Raw genomic sequence first — 18372 nt, 5'->3', positions numbered from 1 at the left:
AGCTGGCACAATTTAAGCTCACTGAGAAGATTTGCTTTCTGGATTGTGAGGAAGATTTTACTGTGCTGTCAGAAGGCTAACAGAATGTTATTTTGAATTTTAGGAACTGATTTTGGGGAAGTCTATTGGTGACCTAAAATTGATGGAAGACAAGTCAAGAAGTAAACACAGTTGGATGATAAACAGTAACTGATAGACTGTCTGAACTACTTACTTGAGGACATTCCTGAGTGACCTGACATAGGGACAATGTAAGCTCTGGTCCTTTTCAATATATATTTTTTATTTTTATTTTACTTTTTAAAGTAATCTCTACCCCCAACTTTGGACTTGAACTCATGACCCCAAGATCAAGAGTTGCATACTCCACCATCTGAATTAGGCAGGCACCGCTGGCCTCTTCAGTATTTTTAGTATTTTGGATAAGAGAGAGAAAAAAAAGGCATACTTCTTAAACTCATTGGAAATAGTAAGTATATTAAATGGTGACAAGAAATTTTATAAATTTCCTGATCAGTGGAAATAATAGGTTGAAAAAGATAGGAGGAGATTTGTCAGGAATAAATATCAAATTCCCTGTTTAGGTGAAAGCAAACAAACACAAATATAAAACACTTGTGCAATATACGCAGGATGGGAGAGACCCGATAATGCAGTCCATATGAAAAGCACCTGTACTCTTCGCTTGACCACAAATTCAACATGAGTCAGCAGTATGAAAATTAAAAAATAATGGTGGGGAAAAGGTGGTCTTTCACAATATGGTGCTGGGTCAATTGGGTAGCCATATGGAAAAGAAAAATATCTTGACCCCTAACTCACACCATACACAAAATCAGTTCCAGATGGATTACAGATTTAAATGTGAACGGTAAAACAATAAAGCTTTTAGGGAAAAAGCATCTCAAGAGAACACCTTCATGACCTTGATGTAGGAAAAGGTTTTTTCAACCAGAATGCAAAAAGTGCTTGCCTTAAAGGAAAAAGAAATAGATGAAACTATTTAAAAAAAAATTAGGGACTTTAAAAAAAAAAAAGATCATAAAAATGATGAAATAGCCACCCACAGAGTGAGAAGAAATTTTCTCACCTCCACTGCTTTTTCTCTCTTTCCTCTCTCGTTTTTTGTCATCCAACAAAGGACTTCAGTCAGAAAAATAAAAAGAAGTTCTATGAATCATTAAGAAAAGATGAGAAAGTCCAAGAGAAAAATGGACAAAAGTCTTGGCCAGATAATTCATTAAAGAAAATATCCAAATGGCCACTAATTATAGAAAAGGTGCTCATCTTCATTAATAAAAAGGGAAATGCAAATTAAAACCATCATGTGTTACTATTACACCACACCCTCCAGTGTTGGTAAAATTAAAAGCCCTGACAATACCAAGTGTTGGTAGAATGTAGAGCAACCTTCTGGTTGGCGTGTAACTTGCTACAACTGCCTCGTAAAATGTTTCACAATACTGACTAAAGCTAATCCAGTGTGCACTCTATGACTCAGCAGTTTGATTCAGAGGAATATACCCAAGAGGAATGCACACATAGGTTCACCAAAAAACCTTCTTATATCAGGCAAAGGCTTTGGGACTTCTGTGAGTATGTGAAGGGCCAGTTGGTGGCAGTTGAGTAAGGAAATGAGATCTAGTTTTCTGTTCCTCACACTTTACTCTTTCTTTTCCTTTTCCCGTCTGTACCTTAGGCCTTCAAGGAATTATTTTGCCTCATTGAGGGTTCTTAGGGCCGAAAGAGTTCGCTGACACCTAGGAGTCCTCTAAGCGTGGCCAATGACAACTCAGGGGTCCATCCATCTGAATGGAACTAAGTCATTTGTAAAATAATAATAAAAAGAAGGTGGTGGAAGAGGGATACTAGGAAAAGAGTGTCCTGTACATAGAATTTTCTATGTACCCAGCTTCAGGAGTAGAGACTCCTCCTGGAGCCTTATATTCTGTGGCCTGTCAATTCTGGTCTATAGCACTTTGAGTGCTGTCTTTCACCTCCTTTGGAGGATATTTTAATGGAAAACTGGAAACAATTTTAACCTGGGAAGCAGGAGTTTGCTTCTAAAGAAATCTGTTCCCTCAGTGTTGGTGAATTAGCCTAGGAGAAGAAGACCACAGTTTGGGAGTAAGGATCACTGGGGGCCACAGGTTAACCTTAACAGTAATGGGATACCTGTAGCCCTAGTTAAGGGAATGAAACTAGATAGGTTAACAAACAGCACGTTACCAAGTATATTTTGACTGGGGCATTGACAGAGAACATTGAGAAAGATGACCTCCCATTAGGGCAGAGTGTGCTGGACTAGTGCCGCTGAGTGTGGGATGATTGTCTCCCTGTGTGAAGCAATCCCTACATAGGCTGAAGGAAATGAGAAGACGTCCAGAGTTAATGAATCCTCTGAATTTTACCAAATCGTGGAATGGTAGCTTGGGCAGGGCACCCCATTGTCAGTGTTGAAGGTTCCCCACTGACCACAGATGGTTTTAGACAAACAATCCATCTTTAAATAATAGGCTCAAACCAAGGACAAATGTGGTGATCAACTAATACTTGGTTGTTTTGTCATGGTGCTCATCTCCTTTGCATTTTTGTTTTCATCTTTCTGATAAGTATTTATGGATTGTTAGTGATTTGACCCACATGAGGCTAGTCCATGTAAACAGATAATTAAAATAATCATGGACAAGCCTGATAATGGAGTTCTGAACAGAATGCCTTGAGAACACGTACCACTTCCATTTATTGCTTATTTATACTTAGTTTCTTACGAATGTGTATACAAAAGGTAATCTTTTCATAAACCACGAAATCTGTTTTCTTCTTAGGTTCATTTTATGCATCTGTTTCAGATAAAGTGGAAGGGTTTAGCCTGCTTAGTGAAAGTCACCTAAACATCCAACACCTGCTGGCATCTGGGGTAATGAGGCAGGGGAATGCAAAAAGATTTTTGGCTAGAAGTATGCCAAAAATTTTATTTACTGTTATTTTTTAGAGAGAGAGAGAGTGAAAGGGGAGGGACAGAGGGAGGAGAGAGAGAATCTTAAGTAGGCTTCACACTCAGCTCAGAGCCTGACATGGGGATCCATCTCATGACCCCAAGATCACAACTTTGAGATCATGACCTGAGTCAAAATCAAGAGTTGGACGCTTACCCAACTGAGCCACCCAGGTGCCCCCAAAGAGTACAGTTTTATGTAGGTACAACCTCAATCCTGGCATAACAGTGACACAAATGACATTGGCCATCACACACAGTGGTGATAAGATGGACCATCACAACCGGTCATCAGAGATGACTTCTCCGGATTTCAGGGAAGGTAATGGGTTGTGGAAAAAGTCACACACTCGCTGGCCTTCTTAAGAGTTTCTTGGTTCATTTTGACTGTTGCTTGTGTCCCTTGTGATCTGGTGCTCTTTCTTTTTCTTTATTCCCCTAACCCAAATTTTTAGTAATGCATCGCCTGTAAAATGTAGTTCAGAAGCTAAGTGATGTCAAAGTTGATATCAACCATAATTCCAGGCAAATATTTTGGGGAATAAGCTAAGTGGCAATACGCATTAAAAGTAATACATGAACACCTTCACTTTCTAAAGGAGCCAAACAAGATCTAAACATTCAAACAAAATAGCAAATCCACATTCTGTGAAGCTAATATAGTATAGGTCATGTCTCCTACCTTGTTCTCCTTCATTAACATTGTTCTTGGCTATTTTTGCACGTTTTCTCTTCCTCATGAACTTTAGAATTAGCTACAGTCCATAAAGTTCTGCAGTGATTTAGATAAAATTTATTTGAGTTTGTATATTAATTGGGGCAGAACTCAAATCTTCACAATATAAAATTGTCTTGTGCAATGAATGATGTATCCTTCTATTTATTTAGTTCTTTTATGTTCTTTGGTGCTACTTTACACTTTTATGTATACAGGTCTTATGTATTAACTTTTAGGGGTCTTAGGTTTCCTATAGTTATGGTTGAGGAAATGTTTTTTGCCTGAACTGTTTTCTAGCAAGTTAATATATTAAAAAAATTATTGTCTGTTGATACCATATCCATCTGCTCTGCAGAATATTTTTATTTGTCTAATAGCTTTTGGGCTTCACCCCTCCCCTGCTTTTTTAGAGTGGGATGTAGGGAGGGGCAGAGGCAGAGGGAAAGAGAGACTCTCAAGCAGGCTCCATGCTCAGCATAGAGCCCAATGCAGGGCTCGATCTCACAGCACAGAGATCACAACCTGAGCCAAAATCAAGAGTTGGACACTCAACTGCCCCTGATCTAAGAGGTTTTGTCAGATTCCCCTAAATTTGTAAAACAGATAATATTATCATCTGAACATACTGAGAGTATTTTTGCCCCCTCTCTTCCTCAATATTAATATTTCTGTTTCTCCTCTTTATGCATGGATATGACTGTACACTGAGTTCAGTCTTGGGTGGTGGTGGGAACTGACGTTCTAATTTTCATCTGACCTTTATGGAAACTTCATTAGATTTTTGTGTGTGTGTGTGGTTTTCTGATGGTTACCCTTTATTAGATTAGGGTGCATTCTTCTGTTACTGGTTCATTCAGGACTTTTTTCTTTTTTTCCTTTGTTTCTTTTCTTTTCTTTTCTTTTTTTTTTTTTTTAAGGTTTTATTTATTTACTTGACAGAGATCACAAGTGGGCAGAGAGGCAGGGAGAGAGAGAGGGAGAGGGAAGCAGGCTGCCTGATGAGCAGAGAGCCTGATGTGGGACTCAATCCTAGGGCCCTGAGATCATGACCTGAGCCAAAGGCAGTGGCTTAACCCACTGAGCCACCCAGGTACCCCTGTTTTTCTTTTTTTTAAAAACAGTTTTATTGGGATCTAACTTGTATACCATACACTATTGAAAACAATCAATTCAATGGCTTTTAGAGCTGTGTGACCACAATCAATTTCAGAACCTTTTCCACCACCCCAGGAAGAAATCTCATATCCTTTAGCTATTAATCTCCTATGTTGTTGGAAGGGGTACTGCTTGCTTGTCTTCCGGGTGTAGGGCTTCCTTGGGTCTTCTGAGGCTACTGCAATTTGGGTTTTTTTGTTTTTGTTTCTCTGTCCCTGATACCCTTATCACGGCTGCCTTCTGATCACCACAGGAGAGGAACAAAGAATAAGTTGCTCCAGTTGTCACCATGACAGCAAGCACCCTAATTGTGCAGGTTCTCCTGCTTCTTGTGACCATTGGCTCTAGCTTCAGTCCTTCAGAACTGCTTTTCCCCCAAAGAAGGCTCCTTTTGCATATTTCCTGAGCTGTGATTTCCAACTTTGCTTGTTGTTTGGTTTTTTTATATATGTTCTGAGTCTAACTGCTTTGTATATTTCAGGAATTCCTAAACGTTTCTGGTCCACAGATCCATTGGTGGCACCCTATCTTCTCCAACACTGTTAAAAGTGTCTTCTTCGTCCTCCTTCCTCATCTCCTTTTCCACTTACTCCTCCTTTATCTTCTTCTCCACCTTCTCTGTCTCCACCTCCTCCTTCATCTCCTTCTCCTTAAGTAGGACTTGGGCTAGGGCTTGGATTATATTGGATGCTCTGCCACCATCTGATTACCAGTTGGTTGGCTTTCTGCAAGATTGAGTTTTTAATCACAGCCTTCTAGAAAATCTTCATATCAGTTGACTTTTCTGCATGGTTCAAAAGCAATTGCTTCTCTTTATGTATCTCTCCAACTTGACTTGATTGTTTGTGTTGGTATTTGATGTTTGCTAAGGTGTATAATTGAGAACCATCTCTCTTGATTTCCATCTCTCATGAAAGGGTCTTTTTGTAAGGAGGACTCTAAACCACATGCAACATTGATGATGAACCCATACATGCTGAGAACAATTGTCAGCCCACTATTCCGGGCTTCTGTGTACAGCTACTTGAAGGATCCCAGTGATGAGAGGGATATTCTCAGAAGTATTTGGGAACTGATGCCAGAGGAGAAAAATCCTGCCTGACAGCCAAGTGGTATTTCCTGAGTCGAGACATCAATCCACATAATGTGGTGACGGGGCCAGATGCTGTGGAATTTCTTGATCTTAAGTTTATTAAATGCTCTATCCACTTTGCGGAATAATTAAAGTGCTAGCTCTCAAGCACTTGCCAAGGAAGTACTACAGGGAGTTTAATGATTCCTTCCAACTTGTTTTCTAGTAATCCCACATGCTCTTAAATTATTCTCTCCCTTAACCATGATCGCTTTCTGGTCTGTTACCATTTGTTAAAAAGCAGACATGTCAGAATGAACTTCTGCTCTGACGAATGAAGGGTTGCTATTTCAGAACTGGGAATATTCTCGTGTAAATGAGAGGATGAGCTTAAGCCTCACTGTCCCTGCATTCTCTCATTTTCTGGCATTGTTTTTCCTTTAATATCTAAATACCAATACATTGTGCCCTTCTGACAGACAGCAAAAGTTCAAGGGAACCAGTCTGGCGATTTCCTGAGGAAAGTAGCCATCTCACAAATCCATCCTGACTGGCTCTCTCACTTCTCACCTCCACCATGTGCTCCCCCACTGCATTCTTGTCATCTCACTGCTAGTCTTTGGCTGCTTTGCTCATTCCCAACTGGATGTTTCCACGCCCCTCATTCTTCAAGGCACAGCTAAAACCATTGGCCACATTCAGTAAAACCCTGCCAGATTTTGTGTGTCAGGGACTGCTTGTTTTACCCACTATCCATTCTTTCTTTTTCACTTTAAGAACAAAATCAGAAGTTTTAACTGGATACATGGTTGGGAGTTCAACTCTTTTTTCTAGCCTTGTTTTCAAATTAATTCTGGCCAGGGGAATCTAAACAAAAGTGATGAAAGTAGTATATATAGCTGCTTTTAAGTCTGAATCCTTGAAAAAAAGTGATCTCTCTTTCTTCCTAATCCATTGGCTGGCATGTGGGTACATTGGCTGGTGCTGGAACAACCATCTTGGATAACAAGATGGAAGCCATCTGTGAAGGAAAGAAGAACAAAAGGACAGAAGGATCTGTTGCCTCCAAAACTCTGGATTCTCCAACCCTATCAGCCTTAGACTGCTTAAACTTGAATGGGATGAGAGAGAAACAAACCTCAGCTGGGTTTCAGCTACTGGTCTTCTGGTCTTTTTGCAAAACATAAGCCATATACATTGGGATAATGAAAGGAAATAATAGAAGGAAATTTAAAGTTGTTTATTAGGTCTTTCCTAAGACAGAAAAGTAAGGAAATGTGGAACTCTAATAATCTTAAAAGCAAAGACTATCAGAGTTAAGTGTCAGGAATTCTGAGTTGCTTAGTTCTTTGTGATTAACCCCAAAGGGAAGGGTTTCTGATATCCTGCCATATGTTTGCTCTCATTAGGGTCACATACAAACTGTAATAGGAGATTAATAAAACAGTTTTTTAGGTAAACATTGAAAAATTTAAATATTCAAGTTGCTACAATATAGGCATTATTAAAAGGAGAGGTTTTTGGAATTGCCTTAAGACCATATGTATAAGCCATACAATAAAATCCAGCTTACTAATTAAAAGTCACACTTCATTTTGACATATATTGGTATCACTCAACTTGCTTCCTTTCCTAAATCATCAGATTTAGCTCTGAATGACCCTTGGTCATTTCTGAGTATCAGATCTATTGTCCAAGGATATAGTTTTACGTTTATTTGAATGATTGAGCCACAATTCTGAAAATAAAGTCCAGGAGAATTTCAGAAGTTGTACAACTGCAACCCCACTAAGTGAAGTACTGCTCTTCCCAAGACGAGACAAAAGAGGTCTTTGGGGGCCTTAACATGATCACAAACCTGGTAAGTTTTACTGTGCTTGCCAACAACAACTTATATTGACAGACCAGCTAGATTTCATTATAAATTCTACTTGGGTTACCATCCTGGTATCAGTGCTAAAACTCACAGTGATACAAAAGAGCTTAGTTCTGGTTGTGCTTGGAATGTAGGTTTCAGCAGGTGGTCAACGGGCAGAGACATTTCACACCAAACCTGAATAGGTCTGTAACTCTGCCTTAGAAAGCAGCTTGCCTATAAATATTTCACTCTGAGGCAGACAAAAGCTGGATGGATGTGAGGCCACTTCAGACAAAAAGCAGATAAATTCCTGCTTAACATGTACCTGATGCTTTATGATTTCTGCCCAGGTTCAGATTTCCTGGATCAAATGTTCCCAAGGCCCGTGAGGTCATGTGGTTTTGGAGACATAAGCTAAGCTTGGTGTACATTACAGAGAAGCCATCCCATTCGGGTGTGACCACGTTGAAGGTAAGTGTTAATCCCAATCTGATTTCATGTGTGCACAACAGCTGTTGGGAACATTAGGTCTGCCATCTGTGTCCAATGGAGCGATTTCCTACCACTCAGCCTCATATGGCCCCAAAGTTAATTTAGTGCATATTGGGAAATTCCTGAAACAACATGAGACTTAACACCATTTTCCATCAAATCCTTGGAGTTTTTGTTGATGTTTGGAGAGCCCATAGAGGTGTGAAACTGCAGGCCTGAGGAATGGAAGGGTTTACTCATAAAATCTGGAACTATTATTGGGGGTTCTTTCTCTAAGTTTAATTCATGTGTTTTTCCAGGAATAAACTCAGGGCCATCCTTGGAGTAAAACTGTTCTTGAACACGAACATCCAAATCTTGTGTCCCCCATTGATGCTTATTCTCCGTAACAACTTGAAAATGCAGAAATACCTCTCAGAATCAAACTGTGCATTTCCATATGAAAATCTCAATGACTCAGATTTGTAGTCAATGGTTTTCCTCATGAAAAGTAAATCTAAAAAAATTCATGGGGCGCCTGGGTGGCTCAGTGGGTTAAGCCGCTGCCTTCGGCTCAGGTCATGATCTCAGGGTCCTGAGATCAAGTCCCGCATCAGGCTCTATGCTCAGCAGGGAGCCTGCTTCCTCCTCTCTCTCTCTCTGCCTGCCTCTCTGCCTACTTGTGATCTCTGTCGGTCAAATAAATAAATAAAATCTTAAAAAAAAAAATTCATGGAAATCTTGAATTAGATTTAGTGTTGTCTGACCTCTCCTGGGTCACAACCCATCTCCCCTACATTACTTTCTTTGTGTCCCTCCATTCTTCATCCCATTCCTTCAGCATGAAGAAAATATCTGCTTAAGTTGATTTCTATCCAAGTGAGTACAGGGGAGTTGGTCTAAGCTACAAACCACACTGAAGCTGCAGATTTGCATTTTAAGTGATGTTTGGTACCTGATCTGAATGGAGCTAAATGACTTGATTCTGTCTTTCAAGGAGCTGTCGAAATACCTATTGTCTGAGGGTTTTTTTTTTGGTTTCATACTGGACTTTATTGGGAAAAGTTAGTTTAAAAAACATTTAAATTCATAAAATTTAAATAAGACAGCAAAATTATACCTTTTAGCTATAGTAATCGCTATAGTAATCACAAATAAGGTAAAGTTTAAATTATTGCCTAAGCAAACACTATTTTTTGTCAGGTTTCTGTTGCAAAGCCCAAGGCAGGAAACACTGCAATTATTAGAAGTAACCCCAATGATGAATTTGCATTTGAAGCTGAGGAAAGGGAAAAAAGCATGTTCTGATTAGGGCATCACAACATTCTCGTCTGAAAAAAGCAACTGACCAAGATTAAACGGGCACCTCAGAAGAAGCACGTGAACCCTGTGCAGGTCCTAAGCGAGTTCAAAGCCATGGACAGCATCTCGGGCCGGCTTGCCAGCTGCCCCCACCCCTTGGGGCTTCTAAAGATCAGTCACTGCTCTTCACTCAAATATATCTGCTAAATAGAACACTGATATTAGATTCCACAGGGAAATAGGCAGATTTTAAACCTATCCAGGTGGTGAATTTGGCAAGGACATACTTGTGTTTAAATTGGTCAGAAATAATTTTGCAATTCAGGAGCATATTTCTAGCTATATTTTTTATAAGTTTAAATAAAAATAATTCCATCACCAAAGAGAAACCCACATTAACTTGTTAGTGTCTGAGGTTTTTTTTTGAGAATGATTAGGACAGAATAGGGCTGGTAACTCCCCACATGGCAGCTTCCCTTCCCAATCCATCCAGTTACCCGCAGTCATACCTGTTTGAAATAGAACCGCTATTTGAGATGTAACTTTTTATAGCCACAGCTTGTAATATCGTCCATGCAGGGAGCCTTGAGTCCATTTGCAGCCTTTTAAAGGCATGTAGTAATCCAAATGATTATTTGCTCCCCTACTCCACACCAGTCAGGTCTCTGTCTCTGCCCGTCTGATAGCACTACATAATAGTAGATACCTATTAAAGGATTTGGGGTGATGTAGAACACCTGGCCCTCACTCAGCATCTTTCAGATTGTCCTCACTTCTCATTTCCATGAGGACCACTCTACCAGACCCTCAGCTTCTCATGGATATACACTCACTGAAGCCTCCCAATTGAATTTCTGACATCCTGATCGAGTAGTTCTGAGTCAGGTTCACTTTGCTGGCATGTTCCCCAAAAGATATTCCCCAAAGGTATGGTTTCTATATGGATCAGCTTGAACCTTTTCAAACAGAGGCAACAGCAGCAGGCCCTAGAGGTAAGGATCATGTCTTGCTCACCTCTGTGTTCTTGGAGTCCAGCATCGTGCCTGGTGCATACAGCCAGCAAGACTTCCACATGAACAGATACATATACTTCTCACTTCGACTGCTTCCTAAACTTTTACTTAGTGCTTCGGCCCTCTTATAATTCAGTGATACCATCCCTGGTTTCATGGCCAATTTAACATGATGCTAAAAAGGATAAAAATCCAAGTGCTTAAAAAAATGAAAATGGATTTGTTTCTACCTGACTTCGATATTCATCAGCAAAGGGCACTCACAGATAGAAAAACTCACCAGTAGGGGCTTCTAAAGTTGGCACATTGACACAGCCATTGGGATGGAAGGTGCTACTTAATTATTTTCCAAATCAGAAAGCTTTTCCCTACTTGACAACCATGATCAAGACCAGAGCAGGACCAGATACAGGAGATCAGAAGGAAGATATCTTTACTTCCTTTCCTAAGCACGTTGTATCTCTGGACACAGCATAGGGAGGGAAAGCAAGGGAAAGGAGCTGCCTCCCTTTTGTGCCCAGCCTATGCGTACAAAGTGGAAGATCAAATATCCCAATCCTTGCTCTAATGAAACCTCCCTCTCGGGTCCTCAATTCTGCAACATTACTTGAAAGACAAAGCCTCTTGCTGCAAAGCATCTGTGAGAGTAAGACCTGCATTCGTTTGCTCATTTATTCAACTTATATTTGCCAAATGACCACTATGGAACAGGCATGGCACATCTTTAGAATCTTTAATTTGAGCCACAGATGCATGGCTTTTCCTGGAAGTTTGGCTGAAGATACATCTTGTTGATGTCTCATATAGCCATTGACATTTATTTAATAAACCCTGAGAAGCAGTACAGCTTAGCATTCAGTGCACAGACTCAGGGGCAAGAGTCTGGCTCTAGCACTTTGTAAATATGTCACCTTGGGGTGTCTGGGTGGCACAGTCTGTTAAGCATCTGCCTTTGGCTCCTGTTGTGATCTCAGGGTCCTGGAATTGAGCCCTGCGTCAGACTCTCTGCTCAGCAGGGAGTCTGCTTCTCCCTCTGTGCTCTCCTTTCTCTCAAATAATAAAGAAATAATCTTAAAAAAAAGTTTTATAAATAGGTCACCTTGGGCAAGTTACATGGACTGACCTCAAGTCTCCTTAGCTACTCACTAGAATATTAGCAGTCACTCCATAGGGTTAGTGTGAAAGTGAGTTTTGTGTTGACAGGTAATGTGCATTGGAGTGTTGAAGACCATAAGGAGTCATCAATGTGGGCCACCGTTACAACAGAATTTAACCTTAAAGCAGTCTTGGCATTATGAACTAGAATAATTTGCTTAAAGTCTCCAAGCTTCGATTTGCACGTCTATACAATGAAGATAGTAACACCTGCCTACATACTTCACAGAAATGTTGTGGTTCAAATGAGACTATCTACATAGAAGTGTTTTCTCTACAGTAATATCTTAGGAACCTCAACATTACTTGTATTGCTTTAAACTCTTAAAAGATCACTATAGTGAAATATCTTTGGTTGCCCATGTTATACCTTCTGAGTGGAAACATAAAAAAGAAAAGCAGGCTCAAATGTTTGACAGAGGAGAGAGAAATTCTTAATTATAATCCCCTCAAATGGTGTCTAGGGGAGGAAGAAATCCAGGAAGAGACTGGTGATGATATTAGGAAGAGATGATACTGGACCACCAACACACAATAGATCTTCACGATGAGGGGTGAGGGCAGACATGTGACCCCAGCTAGGTCAATTGGATGTTCCTTCCATGGCATTTAATTCTTGAGTAGAGAAGTAAGCAGACTGAAAACAGTGGGCATTCCCTTCCACTAGGCAGCAACCTCCTAACTACCTTGTTCCCATGCATGTCATGCTCTCTGAACCCTGGCCTCCAGGGCCGTCTTCTTCTCCACATCCTGCCTGGTCTTCTGGCATCTTGTCAATTCTGGGAGCTCCTGTCCCTTTTGTACAAATTGCTTATAGCCTAATATAGATTTAATTTCCATTGCTTACAATGAAGGCATGCTAATCAATGCCTGCCCTAACCTGTCTAATAAGGGAAACCACTGAAATCATCTTTTTCTAGCCCCTCCATGCACCATGCAACTCCTTTATCAGATCAGTGCTTTTAAAAGTCACCTATTCATTTGTTTACTGGGCAAATATTTACTGAATATCTGGGCATCCCAGTAGGTGCTGGGCATGTATCAATAAAACTGACACAATCCTGTGCCCTCATGAGTTTTATTTTCTTTTTTTGAAAGATTTTATTTATTTATTTGAAAAAGAGGGAGAGCATGAGCAAGGGGAGGGGCAGAAGCAGAGGGAGAACCCTCTGGGCACAGAGAGCCCAATGTGGGGCTCAATCCCAGGACCTGAAATGATGACCTGAGCTGAGGCACCCACGCACCCCTGCCCTCATCAATTTTCATTCTAATGTGGGAAGAGAGACAATACATAAAGTAAAAGTATACACAAGATGCTTGATGATGAAATGTCTCTGGAAAACAATGAACCTGAGAAAGAAGATAGAAAGAGCCAAAGGTGGGGGCTGTTGCCATTTTAAATGGAGTTCTCAATGCAAGCTGGTGCAACCACTCTGGAAAACAGCATGGAAGTTCCTCAAAAAGTTGAAAATAGAACTACCCTACGACCCAGCAATTTTACTACTACCTAAATACTTTAGGTATTTACCCTAAAGATACAAATGTAGTGATCTGAAGGTGCATGTGCACCCGAATGGTTATAGCAGCAATGTCCACAATAGCCAAACTATGGAAAGAACCTAGATGTCCATCAACAGATGACTGGATAAAGAAGATGTGGTACATATCTACAATGGAATACTATGCAGCCATCAAAAGAAATGAAATCTTGCCATTTGTGATGACGTGGATGGAACTAGAGGGTATTATGCTTAGTGAAATAAGTCAATAGGAGTAAGACAACTATCATATGATCTCCCTGATATGAGGAAGTGGAGATGCAACATGGGGAGGTAAGGGGGTAGGAGAAGAATAAATGAAACAAGATGGGATTGGGAGGGAGACAAACCATAAGAGACTCTTAATCTCACAAAACAAACTGAGGGTTGCCAGGGGAAGGGGGGTTGGGAGAGGGGGGTGGAGTTATGGACATTGGGGAGGGTATGTGCTATGGTGAGTGCTGTGAAGTGTGTAAATGTGGTGATTCACAGACCTATACCCCTGAGGCTAAAAATACATTATATGTTTATAAAAAAATGAAAAAAAAATAAATGGAGTTCCCAGGGAAGGGTCACCAGTGGGGACATTTAAGGGGACAGAGTGGTGAGATCAAGAACCAGGTGGCTACCAGTGGGAAGAGTATTTCTGGCAGAGGGAAGAGAAAATACAAAAGTGCCCCCAGTAGGAAGTTGCCCCCAGGGTGGCAGGAATAAGAGAGCTGGTGTAGCTGGAAGGGAGTGAACAAAGGAGAAAAGAGTAACTGTTGGCACCCAGGAAGTCACGGGAGCTGGGGACAAACAAGGTAGGGCCATCGTTAGGACTTAGACTTCTACTGCGAGAGAGTTAAGAAGACGTTGGTTAACCTCTACGTTTGTTTCTCTTTGGTGCCCGGCATCTGCTGGCTTTTTCTTCACTGCTCTGCTCTCCCTCCCTCAGACCAGTCTCTCTGGTCAAACCGGAACATTCCACCCATTTCCATGCCCGATCCACTCTCTACCCCAACAGCAGCGTTTGCCAAAGGCCATTTCCGTTCCCTTCTTATCCTGAAGTTTTCCTCCATTTGGCCACACTGCAACGGTCTCACCCTCTTCTGAATCTCTCCTGGACTGACAACCACACGCTCCAGCCAAGATGAAGCACATTCCCTCTTGGGTTTTATTGACTTTTTTCTTGTATGCCTGCCTTGTCTACCAAAAACTATAGATTGTAAACTTTGGGAACAAAAGCACCAGGCCTTGCCCCTCTTGGAGCCCCTTGAGTACATGATGAAAAGCAGTTACTTGTTACTTGAAACAATCTCCAAGGCACTCAGCACGTCTGGGTTCTGTTTCAAAGGTTTACAATGGCCCCTTCTTTCCTGGGGGTCTTGGAAAGTTACAAACGAATGTGTAACTACATGGTTTGCTCAAGTCACAGAACAGAGTTACAGTGTAAGACCAATCATCACAGTCCATTAAGTTGGGGCTGTTCAGGCAAAAGTGAAGCTCCAAGCCTTGGTCGAGCAGTCAAGGGACCGGAGGCCATGCAAGCCAGGGCCTTGCGCTAGCCCTGAGAACAAGCCTTGACTGTCCGCTCTGCCCCACCGTGGCATTGGAAATTGCTGGCATAGAAATGCACTCCAGCTCTGCAGTGGAACGGCACACACAGCCCTGTGATCCCAGATCCTGTGCAAGGTTAACTAGCCTTCTATAAACATTAACACCCATGGGAATGGCGTGCTGTAATTGTGGAGGAATATACTCTGACCCCTATGTACTTGTCAGTTTACAGAACTCAGTCTATCGACTGGAGTGTAAATGTAATTTGCGTGGAAATGTTTATAGCAGTCACAGCTCTGCAAACAGGCAGGCTGCTCGGGCTGGGGGTGCTGGGTTTGCATTTTAATGGGAATGCACCTGCAAAACCAGGGTGCAGAAACTTCCCTAGACGGTTGCCTGGTCTCGGGACCCCTCCAGATCCTTCGTTAACTGCCTTTGATTGCTGGCATGAACACCAAAGGTGCAAATAGACATGTGCTAGTTTGGGTAAGAAACAAAACAAAACAAAACACGACCATGTTGCCCAGGTCTGACTTCCAGGGATTGTCTTGGAAGTGAAAGGCAGAATATATGCCTTTTTCTCCAACTCATCTTAGTACTTACCAGAGCCAGGAGACCTGGGATTAGTTGTATCCTTGCCATTGCTTCATCGTGATTATTGGACATGTGACACTGAGTTTATTTTTGATCGGAAACTTTGAAATCATGAAGTCAGGTATGGGCTGCATGATCTCCAATGTCCCTTTCCAGTTTCACATTGTGTGACTGTGTGTTTCTTTGAACCCAAGGGATGTACCTGTTTTAAAAATGGAAAAAAAAAAAAAAAAAAAGGAGATTGTGACCATAGTCTCTGGAGCAGAGAAAAATCTTTAAGGCTAATCTAGTCATTTTTCCTAATTGTAAATGGAAGACACCCATAACCTCGAGTCCCAAAGTCCCACAGCTGTTTTATAGGGCTAAGTTTCAAGGCTTAGACCTCTGGCTCCCAATTCAGAGTCTTCCCATGATCCCCAGGGCTTCTTAAAAGTGACTTTTCTCAAAGATTTAAATAGACACTTCACAAATTATATGAATGGCCAATAAGAGCATACAAAGAGGGGCGTCTGGGTGGCTTAGTCAGTTGGACATCTGCCTTCAGCTCAGGTCCTGATCCTGGGTCCTGGGATCAAGCCCTGCATCGGCTCCCTGCTCAGAGGGCAGCCTGCTTCTTCCTCTCCCTCTGCCCCTCCCCTCTGCTCATGCGCGCGCTCTCTCTCTCTGTCAAATTAATAAACAAAATCTTAAAAAAAAAAAAGATGCTCAACAGCATTGAGCACCAGGGAAACACAACATAAGCCCACAAAGACACTAGCTGAAAGGAAATGGAAAGACTGACCATAACAACTGTTGACGATTGTACGGAGCAAATGAACACTCACATATTACTGGTGGGAATGCAAAACAGAACGGCCAACTTTGCTAACCTATCAATTCTTATAAAGTTATGTAGACTTAGCATATAAGTGAACAATTCCATTAAATATTTACCCAAGGATTGTAAACATGCATCCACTAAAGCTTGCCCATAAATGTTCATAGCAGCTTTATTCCGTAAGAGCTCCAAACTGGAAACGACACAGAGGGCCACTAGCAGGTAAATATTTGGGTATATATCCATATCCTGAAAAATGACTTAGGATTTAAAAAAAGAACCACGTAGGGCCACCTGAGTGGCTCAGTGGGTGAAAGCCTCTGCCTTCGGCTCAGGTCATGATCCCAGAGTCCTGGGATTGAGCCCCGCATCGGGTTCTCTGCTCATCAAGGAGCCTGCTTCCTCCTCTCTGCCTGCTTCTCTGCCTGCGTGTGATCTCTGTCTGTCAAATAAATAAATAAGTCTTAAAAAAAAAAAAAAGAACCGTGTACCATTATAAGCAAGAATACGGATGAATAAGAATGGGTCCAAGAAGTTAGACATACAAGGCTGCACATGGTAGGATGTCATTTGTAGGAAGCTCTGGAAAAGGCAGACACGGTGAATGCTCAGGGATGGAGCTCAAGTAGGGATGGGTTGCAAAGGGACACGAGGAGCCCCTCAAGGTCATGGATGCATACTCTATCTTGATCATGGTGGTAGGAACACAGGCATACATTTGTCAAGACTCACAGCGTTGTATACTTAACATCGGCATATTTTATTGTTTGCAAATTATACCTTAATAGAGGTGGTACATAAAGTAGTAAGATGCCCCAAATGACACGGGCAGTGTGCAATCACAAAGAACACAGGACTTCAAAGTTTCCAATCAGAAAGCGCCTCAGAGGTTGCAGTCCTAGGGCGGGGTAGGAGAGGCTGGGTTGCAGGGCCTCTGGAGCCTGCTCCCTTGGGTGGGGAGGCATATCTCTTTGGATCCAGATCCAGCCAGACCTTTCCATGCCCATGGGAGCAGAGCTGACCCCAAGCCAGGACAGATGTGGAAAAACCACATTGCCATTTTTATCTCTGATGGAAAGCCTTTGTTCAGGTTGGCTGAGTTGTGTTTATAAGTAATCTGTGTTCTGGTATGGTTTAGATTTGCAACCGGGAAGGGGACACGGCTCCTTCGAAAAGAAGCAGGATCTTCAGGGAACAGACATCCCAGAGGAGGAGGCTGAGTGGAGGAAGAGAGCCGGCAGGTAAGCATGAAGCCGGGATTTGAGGCATGAGTGACGGGAAGGGAGAAAATGCCAACTGGAGATTTTGACACTGCGAATACAGCCTTGACCTTGAAGCTCCTGTGGTTTCCAACTGTGGCAGAAAGAGGCCTGTTAATAAAATGTAACTGAGAGGCACTGAGGATCCAAGGTTGTGACTCAATGTGCCAGATGCTTGGGGATATGTGATGAATAAAAAAAACTTCTTTGAAGAAGTGGTCGGTCTGGTCCCAAGAAGAGTCGGTATGGAAATCATGATTCACCTCACCCCATGTCTTTTCTATGAAGCTGGAGCCCTCTGGGGCTTCATAAAGCCAGCCGCTAGCCATGGACACCCAGCCCCACACCTGCTTACCAAGAATGACTTTGTACTTTGGCGAGCATTGTTCCAGGATTCCTTAAACTCATCCTCCCCCATGCTCTGGAGCCTCAGTCCTGCCTCAGCCTCCTGGCTCGGATGCCCCCTGCTCCCACTTCCTCCAGGCACTGGCCTGAACTTGCTCCAGCCTAGAGGGTCCCTTACCGGAGGAGCAGCCCACAACCTTGCCCTTCCCCTTGCAGGGAAGAGAGCTGGTGGATGCTAGGTGTGTACTCGATTCTTCTACTTACCACGTTAGAATTCTAGAATATGATGTATAGTGAACAGGATCTGTTTTCCGAGGTAGTCCCAGATCCATAAATAATTAGGGCACGGAAACATAACCAAGGGATGGAAACTGGCTCAAGCAAACCGAAGTCATTCCTAAAACTGACATTGGTATCATACCGGTCATATGTTTATGATAAATAGAAGGTACATGATGGGCAACAATGGGCTATGAACTTAGCCGTATTTCTAAAATACTCTCTTGACTGCCCTTCTCAAGAGGCTTCAGTAGCTCCC

At 42.0% G+C, this 18372-nt stretch overlaps 1 long non-coding RNA gene across 1 annotated transcript; it reads left to right on the top strand.

Annotated features, from left to right (window-relative positions):
- Nucleotides 1-112: 112 nt before the first annotated feature.
- LOC132003813 (uncharacterized) lies at nt 113-17438 on the top strand. The gene is made up of 3 exons (XR_009400325.1): nt 113-251; nt 8152-8272; nt 17369-17438. It is a non-coding gene; the product is annotated as an uncharacterized LOC132003813 (long non-coding RNA).
- Nucleotides 17439-18372: the final 934 nt, after the last annotated feature.

The sequence above is a fragment of the Mustela nigripes genome, chromosome 16 (assembly GCF_022355385.1).
Source record: "Mustela nigripes isolate SB6536 chromosome 16, MUSNIG.SB6536, whole genome shotgun sequence".
NCBI lineage: Eukaryota > Metazoa > Chordata > Mammalia > Carnivora > Mustelidae > Mustela > Mustela nigripes.
This window is presented reverse-complemented; position numbering and strand designations above follow the sequence as displayed.